At 42.1% G+C, this 22,658-nt stretch overlaps 1 long non-coding RNA gene across 2 annotated transcripts; it reads left to right on the top strand.

Annotated features, from left to right (window-relative positions):
* The first annotated feature begins 5,863 nt into the window (after window positions 1–5,863).
* Window positions 5,864–22,026, top strand: LOC311522892. Of its 2 annotated transcripts, XR_014712207.1 has the most exons (4): window positions 5,864–5,994; window positions 12,198–12,586; window positions 21,042–21,215; window positions 21,768–22,026. It is a non-coding gene; the product is annotated as an uncharacterized lncRNA (long non-coding RNA). The 2 variants fall into 2 exon arrangements; XR_014712208.1 differs by lacking the exon at window positions 21,768–22,026 and having other exon boundaries at window positions 21,042–21,396.
* The last annotated feature ends 632 nt before the right edge of the window (window positions 22,027–22,658 follow it).

The following is a 22,658-nucleotide window of genomic DNA, read 5'->3' as shown; positions in this document are numbered from 1 at the left end:
CCTGGAGGGAGAGAATTGGTGTGACTTGCTAGTCTTGGAGTCAGATTTAGCCTACAACATTGTTTTTGGCCTGGACCAAAATATGAGTGACTTTCCATAGTCCTCGTCCTCAAATTCAGTTTGAGAGAATCTGCCATGCCTTATATGAAGGGATGGCCTACTCCTGCTAATTAATCAATCATGCTTTAACAAATAAATGCCTTTATAGTTTGCATGGTCAATGATGTATGAACTCCAAAGAAATATTGTTTACTGGACTTCATGGTAAATCAGATGAAATTAAATATTTGTTTTCCTTTACTGCTATGAATATAAATTCCATATTTTGAAACCTTTACTCTGAATTTCCTGACCTTCTTAATGGTTGGGATTTTATTTGGGCCAACTACAACATCCTTCCAAGGATTAGAGAACCGTTAGCGAGATAGTCACCACACCTTAACTTCACAATAGCAAAGTTTTCTTCAAGGAAATAGTATTAGTGTTAGACTTTGATGGTTTCATAACTGACTATGTAAGTAATGGACACAAGGAATAAAATGCTAATGCAATGAGTTGTTTGTTTGTTTTTTCAAGATTTCGATCATTGAAAGTTTTCAGCCAGTTCTGTAGCTGTTTTTTCCCACCTCCCCTTCCCCCCATGGAAAATCAAATTTTGAGAGATAATTAACTTACAACTTAAGGAATTGCAATCCTTAATTATTTAAGATGGCATTGCCCAAGGCTGTATTTCCTTTACTGCTGTAAGTCCATAGCCAAGGTGACACGGTGAGGAATTTTTCTGCAAGTTGCTTCAGCACAACAGTTCAATATACAACAACCCATTAAAAGGCCCATTATTTATGAGGGAAAGTTTGCAGTGCAATTTCTCATGTTACTTCCATATAACTTATATCTGTTTGCAGTTCCTTGGGCCCCTCGTTCCCTGTGTATAAGTAAGCTTCTTATGTACCCTGTGCACCAAAGCATGCACTCCGAACAGAAGCAGTGAGCTGAAACACGGGTGAACGGTAACTTAGACAGTGACATTCTGCAGATGTTTTATGCAATCCTGTAGTTTGTCATTCAATAACACACACTATAGCAAGTGGCAAATCCCCTGGGGATGGCAGAATGTCACTGCTTAGATTCTGACTCTATTAAAATGACTCACAAACTGTTATTCCATGCAATGCAAACACGTGTATTTTGGGTGTGGGGCGGGAAAATGTACAGATATACTTGCTCCTTAAGGACACTCTGGAGCTCACCTGTGCTGCTTTGGACACTGTTTCATCTTTATTTTCTTACATTTTTGTATACATGATAGAAGTGAAGGGACTATAGCTGCTACAGAAGAGAACGTGATGCATTAAGGGTCATCTAAAGAGGGAGTTGTCTGCTCTGCACTACCATTTGGCTGTCAACGCAATGTAGTCTCAATTACCGTGCTATCACAATCCTTGTGTAACGTTTATCTATCTAAATACTTATAAAGTCCTCATCCCCGTAGTATGCAAGCACCTCTTAATTATTAATGGATTTAATTGAAGAAGGGAAGTATTACCCTTAATTTGCAGATGGGGAAAAGTTACACATGGTAAATTAAGTGACTTGCCCAACGTCTCCCAGTAAGTTTGTAGCAGAGTCAAGAATGGAATCCAGTTCTCCTAAATCCTAATCCAATGCCCTGTCTATTAAACCATCCTCTGAAACCTTCTCTAAGTAACCAGGAATGTTCCTCACACATGGGAATGATTGCTGCACAGAACTCTTTGTACTCTAACGCCTGATCCAAGCCACATGAAGTCAAGGAGAAGACTTGCCCTGATTGCAGATCAGTCCCCTTTCCACCTAATGTGAGCACAATTTACCATCTAGTTTCATAATTTATATTTTTTCCATTAGGAATGCGAGCAGTTATTAGTAACTTTTTATACTGTAGCATATGCCTGACATTTTGACAGCTTGTGGTCTCTGCATACTGTCAATTCAGATCTTCACCAGGAACTTTTCTAATGCTCATCGTAGACTCGTGAGCCTGATTAACTTTTAAGTTACTTTTTTTATTATTATTATTATACTTGTCAGGCAAACTTTCGCAGGTTGGCAAATCTGTGCTTTTAAGCTATAAAGGAAGGCTCAAGAAATCTCTAGATTTCTTTTCATGGACATGACACAGCCAGAGAACAAACATTTACAGATTTTTATTGTGTTTGTTTTTCCTCCCCTTCTCAGAAACCAGCAGGAACATGTTATTTTATGAACTGCTATTTATACACGTTTTGGCAGAGTATCAAAGGGTATCTTTAAACTATATTTATTTGTGGATGGAGAATAAGGTTTGGGGCAACAGCTAAACCCTGGAGCCTCTTTCAGGATGTAGGGGGGAAAAGTCAATCAGAATTGAAGGGTAAGAAAGAGAATCCTGGTTATAATTATTATGAATTATAATGGTGCTTTCATATAGCTGGAGTGAAGACTTGTGTCAGCACTTCACAGATCCACTGCTGCATTCATGGTTCTGGAACTAGGTGCTGTTTCAGATGGAAAGACACAAGATGAATGTAACATTTAAGTAGAAATTAGTTTGCAAATTGTAACTTATGAATGAAAGGAAATAATTATTTGAATATGACTTGCTCCAAGGTTGTGGAACTGTTCAAAACAAACTTGGTTTAAAAAAAAAAACGTTGGCAAGGTTAAAAAAAAAACCACATGCCTTTAACACATCCCAGGGCCTGCTTTATTTGTTGGTTGATACATGTCTTAGTTGTATGAGGAGACACAAACAGCAGTACGCCTTTTTGGCCTCTGTCCAGCAAAGGTTTTAAGAACACACTTCACTTTAAGCACATGAATAATCCCATTGGAGTAAGCGCGGGAGTAGACTCTTATTCAAAGTTAAACGTGTGCTGAAAAGCTTTGCTAGACTGAGGCCTTAACCACCCCAAGGCATATATTAATAGAGAAAGAAATACACCTGGATTGCTTAATACTATTAGAATACTGCTGTTGCATTATTAAAAAGTCATTTGAAACAAGAAATTTTTTGCACATATAACGTGCTTCCTTATGGATATTTATTTCTAAAATGCACCCGACACCTTATAATAGCATGAAAACATTCCAGAATGTCTTCTTTCTCCACTTAATACACGCCATGTGTGGCTGAAAGTGGTCGAGAGGCTATTATGGAAGACGCATAGGCTTTGAGGCCATAATGATCATCCAGCCTGATCTTTGACATAACACTTGCTATAGTACGTCCCCCAGCACCTAGCCCAACAACTTCTGATGGAACTAGAGCACATCTTCCCATATCAGCTTCCCTACCAGTGACAAGTTCATACGGTACATTCTGTCTTTCTCCAGCTACAGCATTTAGGGTGGATCCCCTACTTGTCAGATGTTTTGGATGCTCTCTCCTCCACGATGCGATCCTGATCCTGCAGACTCTAACGCACATACTGAACCGAACTCCTGCAGGCAGTAATAGCCAAGACAATAAATGTTTCCAGGATTGGGGCCTTGGAGAGCAGCCCAGCCTTTGGTGAATAGCACCTCTCTAGTCGAGGGGTCTAGTTTAGGGGTCTAAATGCGGATTTAAGTGCCTAACCTTGAGGCACCCAAATCTGAAGATTCTGTCTGACCCAAGGTTATAGGTGAAGCGCTGAATCCCTGGCCCCTGTTTCAGCTGCTCTGTGGGGCTCGTACAGTGAAGAGCTGCCAGAAAGTTGCCCAAACAAGGCAGCCAACTATTCCCCTTGATACTGGGGAAGCCTTGAGTGATACAAAGCCAGCATAGGTGGCTCTGTGCTACCGTGCAAAACTCCAAATAGCGAGGGGCAAGAACAGGGCACGTCAGGGGCAGGTTGGGTCAAGTGCATGGCCCTCTGCCAGACTCTGGGCTAATGTAGTAGCTGGCTGCAGCCAAAGACAGGCTGCTCTAAGTTTTGCTGGATGTAATTCTGGTCCACGGCTGGTCCAGGACTGAGAGAGCAGAAAGGAGGCATGTTTCAAAGGGTCGCGTGGCAGCTCCTGTGGCTCCTGTCCCACGGGACTGGCTGGACTCATCTGCCAGCACCACTCAGGTTTAGCCCAGTTATCATGATGACAGAAGTCCGAGAAGACCAAATTTGACTGAGTGATTCTGCAACCCCACCCAGGGGGAGCAGAATCCAACCGAAACCATCCCAGAGCCTCCACCTCCAGACCATTTACTGGGTCCTGAGAGGCCATAAACATTTATAAATGGGTCCTGATCCCAAAAAGTTTGAGAACCACAGTTTAGACCAGGAGTGGGCAAACTATGGCCTATGGGCTGAAACAAGCTGTTTTAAGCTGGCCTGTGAGGTACAGCTGGGGAGGGGAGTCTGGGGCTTGCCCCACTCCGGTGCACCAGCCGGGACACAGGGTCGGGGGCCGTTCCATGTGGCTCCCGGAAGCCATAGTATGGCCCTGATCGTGCTCCTATGCACTCCAGGGGCCCCCTCTGGTGCTCCAATGGGAGAAGCAGGGGTGGTGCCTGTGGATGGGACAGCGTGTAGAGCCACCTGGCCACGCCTCTGCGTAGGAGCCGGAGTAGGGACATACCGCTGTTTCCGGGAGCCGATTGAAGTAAATGCCGCTCGGAACCTGCACCCCGAGCCTCTTCCCATGCCCCAACCCTCTGCCCCAGCCCTGATCCCCCTCCCGCCCTCCCAACCCCTAGATCCCAGCCCAGAGCTCTCTCCTGCACCCTGAACGCCTCATTTCTGGCCCCACCCTGGAGCCCGGATCCCCAATCAGAGCCCTTACCCCCTTCCGCACCCAATTTTTTGAGCATTCATGGCCCACCACACAATTTCCATTCCCAGATGTGGCCCTCGGGCCAAAAAGTTTGCCCACCTCTGGTTTAGACAAACAGTTTGTGGCAAGTTGAGGCAACTTTCACTAGCCTGCCATACACTGTCTCTATCTGTCTGCTCCCATTTCAAAGCAGGGTAGAACAAAGAACACTAGGGCACTTTCAGTGCATGGGAGCAGAGCTGATGTGGAAAGTTAGTGCACAGCAGGTGAGTGCGAGGTAGATTTACACCCCAGCTTGCAGTGCACTTTTTGTCTCGATAAGCCCTTAGAGTCGGTGCCTCCCCGCCTCAGCTGTGCCAGGACTGAGCCCAGAGTATGCAGCAGATCTGGGGGTAGAACCTAACCCCCCTTAAGCCAATGCCTGTGCCTCAAGCATCTTCCCTTTTTTAGCTTGTGAAAGGAAAGATTTGGGATGCTGTTTATTTTTAGAACCAGTTTGCCTGTCACTACTCTCTTCTCCGGTCTTCTCTCCCCAGAGTAGTAGCCCTGGGCATTTTCTTTGCAGTTTGGCCTTCAGTATCACACCTCACTCAAGCAGTCAACACTTTAACTCAAGCTGCCCAAACCCACTGCAGTTGGAGACATACAGAGCTCCAGATTCTCAGCGAGAAGCCAAGTTAGCAATGCTGAAAATATACTTGAACTGAGCTTTGTATGTGGGTCATGTAGCTGCCAAACACGTCCTCCCCTCCCCCCCCCCCCATTCAACTGAAGCAGCTATTGAATTTGCTTCTCTAAGAAAAAAAGAGACAGTAGCATGCAGAGTGACACTAATTGTTAGGCAGCGCCCAGAGAGTATAATGTACTTCTGCAAATTAGCTGGGATCCTTTTTTGTGTGTGTGTGTGCTATTTTGTACTGTGTTTTTGGGGAGGCATGGGAAAGCTTCTTGAGGTGAATGCATAATTTAGGAAAATCTGCAACTGTAGCTCTTGCAGGAGAATTTTTTTCAGCAGGATGGTATCTGCAGGTAAGCACTGAGGGGGAAAATATTAATGAATTCTTATATTTGTTAGGCTACCTTGTCCCCTGAAAAGAAGAACAGCATGTATTTCATATCCCACCAGCCACTCCTTCCTGAACACTCTGCTCAGCAATGATGAGAAGGAAGATGGTGATGACGCTGAACCATACAAATGCTCTGTCTTGCAAACCATCATAGAAGGTAGGAAAACGCAACAGGGGGATTTGCTATACAGTGTGGCCTCAAATGCACAGACTGTCTCTCAGAATCACCAGTTACCTTGACAAGAAGAGGCCAACAAGCTGAAAAACCATGGGTTCTTGTTGGGATTGGTCTGATATGGCAAGCCCACTGAGGCTGTTCACAAGACAATGTGAAAGCACTACATTAGCTGACATGAGCCATCTAACACAAGGACAGAGGGCTCCTGTTGAACTGCATCGCTCACTCACACACTAGCTTCTGACCAGAAGAAAGATGGTTGAATGATAAAAGACCTCTTCTCTATTTCCAGCTTTGGCCTAGAGTGGAGACAAACCTTTTAGGACCTGGTATTGCTCTTCTTTCTTAAGATGAATCATACTTTATTCTGAAAACAGTCTTGTTAATAGTAAGAAATCAACAGGACTGTTTAACCATGTAGTTCCTAAGTAGTTCCTCAATTTCTCCATTTGTTTAAAAAAATAGAAAAAGATAGTGTGCTTGTGGGGGGAAAATAATACTTAACTATCAGAAAGGAGTTTTGCAATTCTAATACTTATTGCTTCTGCAGTGCATTTGTAACATCGACAGACCCCAGTAGTCGGCGGGTGGGATTGAACCAGGGACCTCTGAAGCTAAATGCATGAGCCTCTACTGCATGAGCTAAAAGCCACATGGCTCTTAGCTAAGGCTGTATCAGACTCATTAATCACTAAGTGGTCTGAGTGCCTCTAAAGGGGACAGAACACCACACCCAGGAGGTGTGTGGATTACACCTTGAGATCATTGGCAGGAAGATGCTATATAAGTACAAAGTATTGCTATTATTAAGCATTCATGCATGACATGGACAGCTGAACACAGTTTTTACTCCTCTTGTTTCCACCAGTGTGTGCATCCAGTGCTTTAAAAAAAAACTTGTTTGTAAGTTATGGTGAGTCTTGAAGGTATCATATAGAAAGAAGCTGCTTTCTCATGGCTTACCACATAGTTAGATAAACTGACCTACCATTGCGATGCTCCCCAGGGGCACCCAGGGTTGTGAGGCACCTCGTCACCACCTGCCCTTAGCATGAAGTAGTTTTGTCTGTGCCTGCTGAGGATCCGCTCCCTGAAACTAACAGCCTCTGGCAGCATAAGCACTGCCTGCCAGGCATCCGCAGGCCTTGCTCTCTCTGAACAGGTAGTGATAGGCACACACCAACCCCTGAGTACTCTGAGAGTTCCCTGCAGTGTCCAGCCCCTTGTCCAGTGAACACTCACAGAATTACCAGGCCTGCTGTTCACAAAGGAACAGCGCTAATCAGCTTGTAAGAGTCCACACAAGACCAGCACTTTGCTTATCACCACAGCACTTAGATACATTGATAGTGAAAACAAGAATATGTTTATTATCCAAGAACAGAGATTCAAGTAATAGTGAGTAAGAATGTTTACATGTAAAATATAAATATAACATGCTTCCTAGTGCCTAAACTACACTAACAAGTTACTCTTTTGTCGAAAGAAGCTTATCTCACCCCAAATTCTCTCCAGCATTTTCAACCAAGCCTGGTTGAGACCTCTATTTCATTAATTAAAAGCACTGTCCTTTTACTGCTTCAGTGAAGGGTGTCTGGGTATCCTCTCTGTCCGTTCCCCCCCCCCCCCCAGCAAATATACTCAAGCAAATTTTTGATATGCACTTCAAGATAAGACTTTCTTCCCCCATTGTGCTTCTCTTCCTCCTAGTTTCTTTCAGAAGTTTTTTCTTACAATCCTTCATTAGCATTCAGTTCAGACTGGTGGTGGGGAACAAGACAATACTCAATTTACATGTAAACAGATGGTGAAACATTTCTTGTCTGACAGAAAACCTGTTTTTCACCTTTGCTGGTGACTAATACCTTGCTACAGCCTTTATGAGCATGTTTTCAGTATATATACAGAACTCCTTACATATTATCTGTACATACATTTCACAATGATATTGATGACCATTGTGACACCGGCTTTTATTTGAGACCTCCCATGACATTCTTTGCTGAGCCAGCATGTACATACCAGATACAGGAGATTCCTGTACCGCCCCCCTCCCCTCCGACTTCCCTATTGCCAACTGGCATGAGGAGGTTATTGGGTCACATCAGTACTGCAGATAGGTTTGGTTGCATTAGTTGTTTTACTTAGGCCTGCTGTGATCCTGCACTGACTCCTTTTTTCCGTTCAAAGGAATTTTGAGACTATTTGTAATAAGTTGCAAACTGCAATTTATGTTCATGGAGTGAAATCCTGGCCCCCCAGTTAAGTCAATCGGAGTTTTGCCATTGATTTAACTGGGGACAGGATTTCACCTTTGTGCCGCAGTCCTCCAAAGACTAAGGGCTTGTCTACATGAATAACTAGTTAATGGTAAGCTGGGGTGTGAATATACCCCACCCTAGCCTGTCTCCAACTAACTGTCCATGTGGACTGTGGCTGATGCATAGTAGCAGTTTGTGAATGCACTTTGATTAGTCCCATTTCAAAGAGGACTAGATCAAAGCATGTTAAGGAACAGTTAATGGGTGTCAGCAGGGTCTAGGTAAAATGAGGGATAAATTCACGTCCCAGCTTGCCGTGAACTAAAAATTCATGTAGACCATCGTTTATACACACTTGCTTAACTTTACGCACTTGATGTCAATGGGACTATTCACATGCTTCAAGTTAAGCACATGCACAAATCTTTTCAAGATTTGACCCATGCAGAGCAAGGACTGGAAATAGAAGAGAATTGACATAGCTAAAGTATTAGAGAAAATACTCAATGGTAGCTTGTTGGGTCTCTCTGAAATACTCTAAGGGCTGGCTATGGAGCTCTGCACCATTGGCTATATTTGAAGGACCAAGTGGCCTGCTGCCTTTTTATTGCCAGCACCTTCGTAACAGCAGCTGGTTGGTTTGTTGATTTAGACTTCTTGGATGTTGCATTCCTCCCTTATGCCTTAATGTACATCCTGATTTTGAATGCACCGTTCCTTTTGGTCTTTTTGGCTCTGATTTCCAGACAACTTTCTCTTTCATTTGTGCCCTTTCTGTCAAGAAGTGGAAAACGGAGGAAGAAACCAAAACAGTGGCAGCAACAGACCCTAGAATCTCTTAGTTAGACACAGGACTAGGAAGAAGACAAGTAACCCTGTTAAGGCTGGTTTCAGAGTAACAGCCGTGTTAGTCTGTATTCGCAAAAAGAAAAGGAGTACTTGTGGCACCTTAGAGACTAACCAATTTATTTGAGCATGAGCTTTCGTGAGCTACAGCTCACTTCATCGGATGCATGCCGTGGAAACTGCAGCAGACTTTATTTATACACAGAGAATATGAAAAAATACCTCCTCCCACCCCACTGTCCTGCTGGTAATAGCTTATCTAAAGTGATCATCAGGTGGGCCATTTCCAGCACAAATCCAGGTTTTCTCACCCTCCACCCCCCCACACAAATTCACTCTCCTGCTGGTGATAGCCCATCCAAAGTGACAACTCTTTACACAATGTGCATGATAATCAAGTTGGGCCATTTCCTGCACAAATCCAGGTTCTCTCACCCCCTCACCCCCCTCCCAAAAACCACACACACAAACTCACTATCCTGCTGGTAATAGCTCATCCAAAGTGACCATTCTCCCTACAATGTGCATAATTAAGGTGGGCCTTAAAACAAAAAAACTTCAAATCCAGACTCCAGCGAGAAACTGCTGAATTGGAATTCATTTGCAAATTGGATACTATTAATTTAGGCTTAAATAGAGACTGGGAGTGGCTAAGTCATTATGCAAGGTAGCCTATTTCCTCTTGTTTTTTCCTACCCCCCCCCAGATGTTCTGGTTTAACTTGGATTTAAACTTGGAGAGTGGTCAGTTTGGATGAGCTATTACCAGCAGGAGAGTGAGTTTGTGTGTGTATGGGGGTGGGGGGGGATGTGAGAAAACCTGGATTTGTGCTGGAAATGGCCCACCTTAATTATGCACATTGTAGGGAGAATGGTCACTTTGGATGAGCTATTACCAGCAGGATAGTGAGTTTGTGTGTGTGGTTTTTGGGAGGGGGGTGAGGGGGTGAGAGAACCTGGATTTGTGCAGGAAATGGCCCAACTTGATTATCATGCACATTGTGTAAAGAGTTGTCACTTTGGATGGGCTATCACCAGCAGGAGAGTGAATTTGTGTGGGGGGGTGGAGGGTGAGAAAACCTGGATTTGTGCTGGAAATGGCCCACCTGATGATCACTTTAGATAAGCTATTACCAGCAGGACAGTGGGGTGGGAGGAGGTATTTTTTCATATTCTCTGTGTATAAATAAAGTCTGCTGCAGTTTCCATGGCATGCATCCGATGAAGTGAGCTGTAGCTCACGAAAGCTCATGCTCAAATAAATTGGTTAGTCTCTAAGGTGCCACAAGTACTCCTTTTCTTTTTCCTGTTAAGGCTGACTCTGCACCAAACACTTTGGTTACAAAAAGAATGTAGCTTTACAATGTATTTGCAATGGAAATTTCCTTCATTTCCCTGCAGGATCTGGCAAAGTCTGCAAGTCTTTCTCTGAAGGATGTCAGACTGGCTGATCGGCATCACTTTAAGCGTTATGCAAAGAACAGGAAGCAGAATTTAGACATTTAAGAAGAGTGGGCACAAATCTCTAGTGATGTCTTGGCATTATCCACAAATTTAAGGACAAAGTCTGTTTGTAGTGTAGCGGGGAGGGCTAAGAGAGTCTTGTAAAAAACCTAAGATAGAATTCTTGGTGTAGATACCTGGGAATGCTGGGATCCAGAAAAGTTTGAAAGGGAGCCTGGGGCAGACCTAATGAGTAGCATTCCAGAATTCTTAGCAACTATGCCATCCACTAACTTAATCCTCCAGTTTTAGTGGTAACAGTGTTTCATGCTTCTGATTCAGTTCCGGAAGGAATTGCAGTAATAACACTTCTGTCAGATGTGGACTACCATCGACAAGGGGACAAGAGAAAATGTCCTTCATGGGCAAGCATGTGCCATGATTTGGCCTGCATAATTCAAATCAGGCATAGGAAATTGGAATCATTAAAGCATGACTTTATGGCTACTGAGGCCGCTGTGTTTTTTCTGGCTAAGCTGTGGGTCATTACTGATGGACAACACATTATTATTCCAAGACGTTGAAGAGCTAAGAAACTCTAAAATGAAAAGAACAGCAGCTGTTCATAAGGAAGAGGATCCCTTTACATGCAAGCTGGAGGAAAAAACCTCTCCAAAACATTTATTTCCCCCAGTTATAAATGTGAAGTCACTGTAGCTTCTTCATGCTTCCAGCTTTAACTGACTTTTAAAATATATATAGCAGATTGTCATAGTGATTCTTTCCTTTCAAAATATTTTCCTCAGAGCTTTTCCCAGTTATGCTTTGAGTAAATGGATTTATTGCCACATGGCACTTCTGGAGTATGAGCCTGATCCAACACTCATTAAGTCTCTGAAAGTCTTTGTGATGCCCGTGGATTTTGGATCAGACTGTACTGTAGCTTCTTGATTTCTTCCAAATCAAGCAGTCAATGATTATATTTTTCTTTTGCCTTGACTCTAATTTATTTCTTCACATACCACATTCCCTCCTAGATTGCTTTTATTAACTAAAATTTTAGGGGACCAATATTTTTTGTTCTCTTGCTTAAGCATACATTTAATGTTAAGCACGAGTTGTCCCTTTGGCAGCTGCCCAAACTATATATGTGCTTAAAGTTGAGCACATGTTTAAGGAATTTGCTATATTATAAAAATTTAGGACCTGACCTAGCATTCTCTGTTCACCCATTAATCCTATAGAAGTCACAATTCTGAGTGCACATGGAGTCCAAACCAGTCCCAGGTTTAATTTTACGAATGCTCCTTTTGTCTTTAAGTGGGGCATTACTTATCAATTGATGCCTTGATTCTTACTCTGATGGATAGCTATTGTGGTTGCCATTAGCAAGTCATTATTTCATATAGTGTGTATGGTAACGCCCATTGTTTCATGTTCTCTATGTATATAAATCTCCCCGCTGTATTTTCCACTGAATGCATCCAATGAAGTGAGCTGTAGCTCACGAAAGCTTATGCTCAAATAAATTTGTTAGTCTCTAAGGTGCCACAAGTACTCCTTTTCTTTTTATTATTTCTTAAGTTTACTCCACAGAAATAACTGAGATGCCCCAGTTTTCTCTTTGTCATAGAACAGAAAATAACAGCAGTATGCGTTGAAGATGTCAAGCATGCCCAGATGAAGACCACAGAACATCCAAAGAAGCTGGACAGTCTTCACTGGGGACTCAGCGTTAAGAGTGGACAAAACCATTCTGCAGGACATGAAGTGAAGGCAATGTATTTCATTGATAGACAGAATGGGATTCTGCCAACTCCAGGGAAGGATCTATTGGTTTTGATATGCATTAGTACAAATGACACTGCTTCAGAAGAACTGTGCAGATCATTGAAGGCTTCCAGGATCTTAGAAAGGAGCTGAAGAAGAGGAAATTTTAGGTGATTTTTTCTGAGATCTTTACTGCCCCAAGAATGAGAGAAGATAGACAGCAGAAGGTACGGGAGATAAACGTTTGGCTAGGTAAGTGGTGTAAAGCAGAGGGTTTATTGGAATACTGGCCATCTTCTATGGGAAGAGGAGGTCTCATACCACCTCCATCTCTGTTGAAGAGCGGCCAGTCTTCTGTGTAACATCAAACCATGTAGCCAGGAGGGCTTTAAACTAGCTTCTAAAGGGGAAGGTGCTAATGGTAATTGTATGGGCTACTGTGTATGTTTATGTACCTTGAACTCAAAGTAGCATGAATGTAAAAGAATCAAGGGAAGTAAAGAGAATACAATCTTCAGAGGCCTACATGCTAATGCTAGAAGCCAGGAATTACAATTGCTCATTTATGAAAAGGAATTTGATGTGAAGCCTGGTGGGAGTCACGTGACTGGAATGTTAAAATCATGGGATACATTCTATTAAGGAACAAGAGAGTGGGCAGAAGGAGAGGTGGGGGGACGAATCTATATTAAAAATACCATTACTTGCTATAGAGTTATTGATACTTCAGAAGGACAGGAACATTGATGGATCAATGTACTATCTGATAACCTGCAATCTGGGGTCTGCTATAAACCACCAAATCAGACAAGGGAACAGCACAATCATCTCCTTAAACAGCAGCTATCTATAATGTGTAGAAAGAAGAATTGCATTATGGGGGATTTCAATCTAGGGGATGTATGGTGGAGTGTTCATGCTGCCACTAGCTGAAAATTTTTGAAGATGCTAAAATTTATAGATAATTTTCTAATACAAAAAGTATTGCAACCAACTTACGGTAATTCTACATTAGCCCTCATTCTGATGGATAAAGATTAATTGGTCACTGAACTAAAATCTGATGGTTGTCTACATGCAAGTGATCATGACAGAATATCGTTTGTTATGTGCAAACCAAATATAGTCCTAATATATATACACATACACACTCGGCTCTTTAAAAAGGTGTTTCCTGAAGCTGAAAACAATCATGAGAAAATGAGTGAGGGGAAAAAAGATTAAACACAGGAATGTAAATGATAAGAAATGATAATTGGTTGCTTAAGAATATTTCATTAGAGGCCAAAAAAATCTGAAATCATGAAGTAGTTGGCTAAACAACTATCCTTATTAAAAGGGGAGATGGTAGCAGAAATTAAAAATAACAATATATACACAGAAAATGGAAATCTGGAGAAGCTAATAGCAATGAGTACAAGTCAGCATTTAGGAAATGCAGGAGAAAATTGATAAAGGAAGCTAAAGCTATCAGTAAAAAATTGATGGTCTTCAGGGTAAAGACAAAAGAAGGAAATCTTGAAATATATCAGGGAAAAATGAAATCCTGGCAATGTCCAATACTAGATAAGGATGGTATAACTATCACTCATGATGTAGAAATACTCAGTAAATATTTCTGTTCTGTATTTGGAAAGAAGCAGGATGATGTATTCATATCTTACAATGATAAATAAATGTTTTATACCAACAGTGACTAGGGAGGATGTTAAACAGCAACTATTAGCATTAAATGTTCTTAAATCAGCAGGACCAGAAAACTTGCACCGAAGAATTTTAAAAGAATTGGCCAAGGAGCTCCCTGAACCATCAATGTTGACTTTTAACAGATCTTGGAACACTGGGGAAGTTCCACAGGATTGGGGAAAAGTTAATGTTATGCTAATATTTAAAAAGGGTAAACAAGATGATCCAGATCACTACAAGCCTGTTAGGCTATCATGGATCTGGAGTAAAATCATGAAGAGGCTCACGTGGCTTCCAATCAGTAACAAATGAAAGAGATGGTAGCATAATAAATGCCAGTCAACATGGTTTTATGGAAAATCGGTCTTGTCAAGCAAACTTCTTGTTGTTTTTGATGAGATCACAAGTTTAATAAAAGTAACTGTGCTGACGCAATATACTTAGACTTCTGTAAGACATTTGACTTAGTCCTTTGTGATGGTCTCATAAAAAAAAATTTGCACTATACAAAGTCAAAGTAACCCAGATTACATGGATTAATAACTGGTTAACTGAGCAATCTCACCAAGTAATTATAGATGGGGAATTGTCATCTAGTGAGGTGTTTCTAGTGAGATTCCACAGGGTTTTGTCCTTAGCTCAGTGCATTCACTATCTTTATTAAAGATCTGAAGGAAAATATAACATAATTACTCATCATATTTGTGGTGAAAAAAATTGGTAGAATGATAAATAATGATGAAGACAGGTCAGTTCTACAAACCAACCTGCACTGCTCAGTAAGGGGGGGCTCATTTGAACACCATGCGATTTTTTAATTAAGCCAAATACAAGGTCATGAAATTAGGAACAAAGAATATAGGCCATACTTACAAGATGAGGGACTGTATTATGGAATGCAGTGACCCTCAAAAGGACTTAGGGGAAATTGTAGCTAACCAAATGAACATGAGCTACCACTACAAGATTGAAACTAGGCTGAACACAATCCTTGGGTATATAAGCAGGGGACTATCAAGAATGAAGAAAGTGGTACTACCTCTGTTTAGCACAGTAGTGAAACCATTACTGGGATATTGTGTCCATATCTGGTGTCTGTACTTCAAAAATCATATTGGCAAGAGTTCAGAAAAGAGCTACAAGAATGATTAGAGGTTTGGGAAATATGGCTTATTGTGAGAGACTAAAGAAGCTGACTCTATTTAGTTTACCCAAAAGCAGATTAAGTGGTCACTTGATCATGGTCTACAAGTACCTACATGGGGAAGAGATTTCTGATCGCAGATGTCACTTCAGGCTATCAGTAAAAAGCACAATGAGATCCAGTGATTGGAAGCTGAAATCAGACAAATTCAGACTGGAGTAAGGTGCAAATTTTTAATACTAAGGGTAATTAACCATTGGAGCAGCTTACTTAGGGTTCTCTATAACTTTACATACTTAAATCTAGACTGGATCCCTTTCTAAAAGTTATGCTTTTGATCAGACAGAAGTTACAGGCCTAACACAGAGTTAACTGGATAAGGTTCTTTGGCTTGTGTGCAGGAGGTCAGACTAGATCATCAGAGAGTCTCTTCTGGCCTTAAAATCTATGAAACTGAGGCATTGGTTGTTAAAACAAATAGTGTTAACTGTACCTGCAGTAACATGGGTTCATTCCTTTCATTCATAACTTTCAGACTAAATTACCTGTTGGAGTATAGATCATAGTGCATAATGCAACATCATCCATTTTTCTAAGGGACCAAGAGAAATTTTTTCCATATTCACAGTTAAAAGAGCTATTGGCTTTGAGAGCTTCATGTCAAAGTATTATAAACATTAAATAAAATATTATTAATAATACTGCAGTTGCACCTAAAGGCTACAACTGGGCGGGACCCCACAGTGTCAATCCCAGTTCAAACATATGAAATGACAGTCCCTGCCTCAAATAGCTTCCAATCTGTAGCCTTTTGGTTTTGTGAACATTGATGCTGGAGGATGGGCAGTACTAAAATTTTGTATACAGAAGCCTCTGATACTGTAGGTGAGTAGAGGATTTTTAGTGGTGTTCTACGGTGTCATTCCCCCCACACACCATGCTTACACCCATGAACAAGACTCTCTTAGCCCTCCCCGCTATACCCATGCAGTTTTTGTATCTGAAAATCATCTAGTGATTGCTGCAAACAGACTTTGTCCCTAGATTTGTGTACAATGCCAAGACATCACTTGAGCTTTGTGCCCACTCTTCTTAGATGTCTAAATTCTGCTTCCCATTCTTTGCATAACGCTTAAAGTGACACCCATCAGCCAGTCTGACACCCTTCAGAGGAAGACTTGCAGACTTTGCGAGATCCTGCAGGGAAATGAAGGAAATTTCCATTGCAAATACATTGTTTTCTGCCCAGGAGTCTCAGATGCTAATGTGCATATGAGAGATAGCAAAAAGCAGGGATGATACAGCATGAAAGCCTAACTCAGCGTTTAGCTTTCACAGGGATTATTTTATAAGAAAATTTGATACAGTTCCTGCACCCCTCAGCCCTACTGCACATTCGGACTAGGGAGAGAAATGCTTCCTCTGACTGAACTGCTCACGCTGTGGTACATGCCACAAGTGCTGGATATAATGTCTCATCATTAGCCTTGGCACTTTCCTCTGGATTTAAAGATGCTAAAATATCTACTGTAAATCTGGTGACTCCTATGCCCTTAACATTTCCTAAATGGGGATTCTTCCTGATGAAGTATCTTGTTTCTGTGTCTCAATCTTAACATGTGTTTCCAGCCCCTTCCCTCTTACACTCTCTAGTTGTGGAGATCCTGCACTCTTCCATTGCCTTGACTAGACAGACTGTAATAAATAATGGGCTGTGATGTGCTATTCTTTGTCACGGTCCAATGGATCCTGTTTTGGAAGGGATTGTGGGCTTGATCCAAAGCCTACTGAAGTCCACTGGGAGTCTTTCCCTAGACCTCAGCAGGGTTTGGAATCTGCCCAAAGATATCTGACACAGACACATTTCATTTCTATGTCCCTGGTTCCCTTCATGAAGTCCCTGACAACGGTAATTTGCTCAGACACTGTCTCAGGTGCATTGTATCCCCTCAGAGGCTTCTGTGAAACCTATTTTGGGCTCCGTCATGTGTTCCGTTGTGATTGGAAAAAACTCCTCTGTCAAACTGTTTTATTAACAGTGAATGAACAGGAGGCCTGTGCACACATGTGGCACTGGATAAATCCGAATGTTCCAGAACAGCTTGGCACCACTTTCTCCTTGGATGTATTCTCTTTCCATTTGCTTCTCTCTATCCTATGTGACTCCTGTTTTTCTCTCTTTTACTTTCTTCTCTCTCCTTTTCCTTTCCATTTTCCCTTTCTGTTTGTTTTTCTTCTCTGTTAAGTCTTCTTTTATGTACAACTGACCAGAAATTTTTCAAGAAAACATTTTTTGTTGGAACATGCTGATTTGTCAAAATGAAAACTTTTGGCAGGAATGTATCAGTTTTGACTAAACTTTTATTGGACAAGGTTCTCAGGTCCAGGGTGGGAGGGTGTGAAGGAGGGAGGAGATTGAGAGAGAGAATTACCTTCCCCTAAAACAGCCACTTGCCCTGTGGTTAGGGTATTCACCTGTGAAGTGAGAGACCCCCCCAGTTCAAGATCTTTCTCTGAATCATACAGAGAAGGAAGTTTAAAGTGGGCTCGCTCACTTCCCAGGAGGGGTCCCCTAACCACTGGGCTATTGCTTACTTTAAAGTTCATTTCTGTTTCTTTTTCTTTCTGATTTTTCATGAAAGCTTTTTTGGAAGGTCTCAGTTTCATCCCAGTGCAGAATGGGATTTATTTTTTAATCTCAAATTTTCACAGGATGGGAAAACCTGTTTCAGGCCAAGACCCGCTTTGGTGACCCTGATATCATCTGAGCCCCTCACAATCATTAATGAATAAGGCCTGGATACACAATAGGAGTTGTTTCAGAGTAACAGCCGTGTTAGTCTGTATTCGCAAAAAGAAAAGGAGTACTTGTGGCACCTTAAAGACTAACCAATTTATTTGAGCATGAGCTTTCGTGAGCTACAGCTCACTTCATCGGATGCATACCGTGGAAACTGCAGAAGACATTATATACACACAGAGACCATGAAACAATACCTCCTCCCACCCCACTGTCCTGCTGGTAATAGCTTATCTAAAGTGATCATCAAGTTGGGCTTTCTTGAGCTTATGCTCAAATAAATTTGTTAGTCTCTAACGTGCCACAGGTACTCCTTTTCTTTTTGCAGATACAGACTAACACGGCCGCTACTCTGAAAAACGATCAAGGAATTACCAGAAACCCAGCAAAAAGTCTCCCTAATCATCAATTTGTGTGACCTGATGCACGATCAAATACATCGATATTCAAAAGCAGGAGAGAATGCCTTTTACATTCACAACAAATGACACTTAGCAACCCTTTTGCTGGTGCTCTCAAAAGAGTGTGAGTTGAGATAAAAGATTAATTCCTTAATTGACTTAAACAGTAACTGTTACTGTAACTAGAGTGGAGTCAGGTGCCGATAACAAAGGAGAAGGAAGAAATGCCTACCACATGAAGAGAGTTACCGTTTTCCCTTTGATCTTCCCTAGTATCATCCAGTATAATCTTGTATGTCTATGTACTTATATGGTCTGCATCACTGTAATACTTGAGTGCCACATAAGCATTGCACATTTACCGTCACAACAGTCCTTTAAGGGTAGAGAAGATGTGGGGGGCTAAGGCACATGGAGGTTAAATGGTGTGCTCAGAGTCGCACAATTTTTGCCCAGCTCACACAGGGCATGTGGCAATGCCAACCCCAGATCCCCCGAGTGCCTTATCCACTGGCCCATTCTTTCTCTCAAATTACCAGTGCAGTGTCATATATCGTAAGACAAAAGAGACCACTATGACTGAAAAGGAGTGTGCAGAAGGGAAGTATTCTAACTACGTAAGGTGCAAACTGGCCATTATTACTGCTTGAATTGTGTGCTAAATAGCTATGGTTCTGTTCCCTATGCTCCTGGCTAATACAGAACCATAATACGCTGTTTCTTCTAACTCTTTGATTACAGAGAAAGCAGCTTTCTTAGCTATTTGAAGATTCAAGCTTAAGAGTTAAGTGTGACCTGAAAAAAAGTAGAAAGACATTGTTCACATCTTCTGGCCCAAGGACCTGTGGATTAGCAGTACAATAGAAAAAAGTTCCATATAGCAAATCCACAGTCCAGAGTAACAGGAATTAAATATAATTCTGCGTACATGTTGAAACCTGTGCAGTTTACAAAAGAAATTCTGTATCATCTTAATTCTTGTAGCTCTGTTTATCTCCTATCGGAAAGGGAGTGCCAAGTTGGCGCACTGAATCATGTACCAGAAGAGTGTGACTGTAAGCACAAATCATGATTTGCATACTTATTAAACCTGACTGCCAGTGAACATTCTGGCTCTTTTGTAAGCTCTGAAACAGTGAAAATGTGTTAATGGTGGCATATCAAATTTGGATTTTAGCCAATCTGTCAATATTTAAATAGCTTGAATGTAATATATTGGGTAAACAACTTGCTAAAAAGCAGGATCTGACGCATGGTTCTAACTGCTTGAGAAATGTCCAGCACATCAGGTAACTGCATATAAACACACAGGCAAGGGGGATGAGTTACTGACCTTCAGATATAGCAGCCTTCTTACCAGTTTGTTGCCTCTTTCCTGCTTTGAGAAATGGCTCACTTGAGAATCGAGGGTGGGTGGAGCATCTTTTAGAAAACATTGCACAGATCAGACTCGGCAGATGTGCACACTGTACAGAAGTGTGGCTGGATGTATGATTAGTTAATGTGATAAAGACACACTTATTGACATATACTTGTTAGAAGGCCATGCAACCTATCTCTTAGCAAATACAGCTGTAGCCTCTTCCTGTAGCAGCAGACCACATGACATGTCAAAAGCTAATGACAGTATCCTTCCACCTTTGTGGAGTCCATGTCTGCAATAGGAACAGTTATTGCCTTTCAAGCCTCCGGCTCCTGTGAGGCCATGACTGTCCAAATCTAGACCAGTTCAGGCTAACAGTTACTCACACCCTTTTCCTTCGTCCCAGGGTGACAGCAGAGTCTCAGCTTCCAAATGCTGTAATGTTCTCCGTTAACCACCCTAAATCTATTTCCCACATATGGGCCTGATCCTGCACCTAGTCTGCCAGCCAGGCAAAAAATATTTTTTCTGCCTGTCCCCAGCAGCCAAGCAAACAACAAACAAATAAAAACACAGCTGCCCACTCAGAATGGAGCGCAAAAGAGCTGAGTGGTGGAGTAGTATGGTGCATCCTGGAAGTTGGTGCCCAAGGCAATCGCCTTCATCGCCCACTCCTAGAACCCAGCACCCTGCACCCAGGGAATTCAGTGAATAAAACGCTGATTGTTTTCTGAGGGAGCTAGTCAGGCCCCAAATGAATATCACCTCGCTCAGCTTCTCTTCCACAGAGCCAGGTGAGCCAATGCTACACTCAGACTCTGTGCTTGCGAGAGGGGACGTATTGCCTCTCAGAGGCACCCAGGGGTGGTGTGTAATTGTCCCAGGTCACTGGGTGGGGGCTCGAGCTGGTTTGTGTTGTATTGTTGAAAAGGAACCCCTAGATACTGAACCCGGCCCTTGTTGCTGCCAACTCTGACTGGCAGAAGAGTTACATGTAGACATAGTGTAAGTCCTTCAGGGAGGTGTCAAACACCTTTCCTGGGCTGGTCAGCTGGCTGGCATACAGTAGAAAAGGAGGTCTTTGGGCAAGTCCAGGCTTGTGCAGTTATAGCGTCCAACACTTCCATGTGGAGAACAAGACAAAGTCATAATTCAACTCACACTCTGTCACAGCCCCATTAGCTTATCTGCTTTTCTATTATCCATGGTAAGTGTATTGGCAGACTTGTCTTTTAAGCTTGTGGCGTTGATGTACTTTGGTTTCAATGTATAAGGTATCTAACCACATCAACGGCTGCCTTGCAATTTTGCAGTTTCACAGATTCTGCATACCACAGACACCGAGCTTATATACCTCTGGCTGGAGACAGGTGACCGGACAGCAGATACGAATGCAATACAGAGTGTGCAGGCATAATGACTCTATGATAGCTTCTCACAAAGGATGTCCTTGTGGCAGCTGGGAAGAAAGACCATCATCATAACTGGTATGTGTTAGTGTTACAGCTGTATGCAGTGTTGTTGTCACCATGTCAGTCCCAGGATAGTAGAGAGACTAGGTGGGTGAGGTAATAGCTTTTTGTGATGTTATTGACATAAACTATGACCACATAGATCATTGTTGCAACCACTGTTATATATTTGCAGCAAATATTGTACAAAGGTTGTGTGAGGTGTCTATAAAGAGCTTATGATTTACTCGTTATGATTATTCTATCTGTATGTGTGTATCATTTTTGTATGTGAAGTTATGAATATGGGCTATGTACTTGTATCTCAAATGTATTTGATTCCAAGTAGCCTCAGTGAAGCATTTGCTCAGCTTCTTGAGAAAGGACTATTCTCAATAAGTGCCCAATCAAAAAAAACCACTTAACTGACAAAGGATTTTGGGAGACGCCAATCCACATCTGAGTTTTCCTGTGAATGTTCAAACTAACATGTAAACAATGGTGTCCGCCTGTAAAGAACTGAGTCATGCATGGACATGTGACTTGCCCATGTGACTCCAAACTCCATCTTGTTGTGATTTTCCACAGTCAGAACAAAGAGGTGTCCTTCCACAGGCAGAGAATATAAAAGGCCCTAAAAACCCCTCCATCTTGTCTTCAATCCTGCTTCTTACTTCTGGAGGAACCTTGCTACAAGCTGAAGCTCTGAACAAAGGACTGAATGACCCATCCCAACCGTGGATGTACTCCAGAGACTTGATTTGAACCTGCAGTTTATTCCATCACTGCTGCAAGCCTCAACCAAGAACTTTGCCATTACTGGATGTAATTGATTCCCTTTAACCAATTCTAGCTCTCATCTATATCTTTTTCCTTTTATGAATAAACCTTTAGATTTTAGATTCTAAAGGATTGGCAACAGCGTGATTTGTGGGTAAGATCTGACTTGTATGTTGACCTGGGTCTGGGGCTTAGTCCTTTGGGATCGGGAGAACCTTTTTCTTTTACTGAGGTATTGGTTTTCATAACCATTCGTCCCCATAACAAGTGGCACTGGTGGTGATACTGGGAAACTGGAGTGTCTAAGGGAATTGCTTGTCTGACTTATTGATAGACAGTGGGGTAAAACCCAAGTCCTCTCTGTTTGGCTGGTTTTGTTTGCCTTAGTGTGCAAAGGAACCCCAGCCTTGGGCTGTAACTGCTCTGCTCTCACCAATTTGTCCTGAATCGATACTTTCAGAAGTGTCCCACCAAGGGCAGCATTGTTACACTTTTATTAGACCAGCTTTTGTGGTTGAGAGTGACAAGCTTTCGAGCTTACACAGAGCTCTTCTTCAGGCCTGGGGAAGGTACAGCTGGAATTCTGGCAACAGTCATAGTTGTTAGATGGCCTATGTGTGATTGTTTTAAGCTCCTGTTTTCAGTTGCTCAGCTCTTTCTGTAATGAGCATCTTTCAGGCTGAAATTTCCCAGGCTTGA

This window comes from Lepidochelys olivacea, assembly GCF_965140295.1.
Source record: "Lepidochelys olivacea isolate rLepOli2 genome assembly, chromosome: 6".
Taxonomy (NCBI): domain Eukaryota; kingdom Metazoa; phylum Chordata; order Testudines; family Cheloniidae; genus Lepidochelys; species Lepidochelys olivacea.
Note: the sequence above shows the minus strand (reverse complement) of the source record. Positions and strands in the feature narration are given on the sequence as shown.